The sequence below is a fragment of the Sinocyclocheilus grahami genome, unplaced genomic scaffold, assembly GCF_001515645.1.
Source record: "Sinocyclocheilus grahami isolate Dianchi unplaced genomic scaffold, SAMN03320097.WGS_v1.1 scaffold515.1, whole genome shotgun sequence".
Taxonomy (NCBI): Eukaryota; Metazoa; Chordata; class Actinopteri; order Cypriniformes; family Cyprinidae; genus Sinocyclocheilus; species Sinocyclocheilus grahami.
In genome coordinates, this window is record NW_015505694.1 from 629,819 (window position 1) to 630,646 (window position 828).

The 828-nt window shown below is 33.3% G+C and overlaps 1 protein-coding gene across 1 annotated transcript in view; it reads left to right on the plus strand.

Moving 5' to 3' along the window:
- LOC107554827 (protein diaphanous homolog 2-like) overlaps window positions 1-828 on the plus strand; it is a 187,513-nt gene that overhangs the window by 30,663 nt on the left and 156,022 nt on the right. The gene's annotated exons all lie outside the window — the stretch shown is intronic.

Here is an 828-nt window from a genome sequence, read left to right on the forward strand (position 1 = left end):
TTTGTTTCATACTAAAAGTAACCAGCTCTGTCTTGTCTGTCAGCTCATTGTCAGTGTCCTCTTTGCTCCGTGATGTATTTTTCAATGCGTGAGAACATGATGTATGGTATAAAAGTGCCATGGTTTGTCGGATGTAGCAACAGTAACTAAGGGCGCCAGGTCTTTGAGAAAGGTCAATTTAGAGTAGGGGGAGGTTGCTGGCTCAGGTTCTGAGATAACAACATGAACGTCTTTCTTATAGTAGAAAATGACATCTGGAGTTTGTGCTAGAGTGCAGGGTCAGAATTAACATGCTGCCTATGGTGAGCATTTATTTTACTTTGCTTGGCAGTGGAATCTGGCAGAATAGATTTAAATAGTTATTAATAAATAAATAATAAATTACTAATAAATGCATAATTTCCAAACTAAAATTACATGCTCTGAATTATTTTTTGTACAAAGATTAAACATAAACCGTCTGAAATGACCCAAATTGCATAAAAATCTATTACAAATTATACTAAAATAAGATATTTTATGTATATAAACCATCAATTGAATATAAAAGCACAAAAACTGCCAATCTGGGACATACAGTATATCTATAATGGAATACACTCTGCAATAGTCGCACCACATGATATTTGGTCGCACAACATGTTATTTTCAAATTCAATCAAAATTTACAAACACAAAATTGGCCACCTAAACAAAACAAGCTAGCTTCCCACAAAAGGTCACTATGAAATTTATAATGAAAATAAATACTTGCAGAAATAACTTAATATTCATTGTTTTTTGAGGTCATACCACATGATATCCAAATGTGGTAACTACATACCAGCC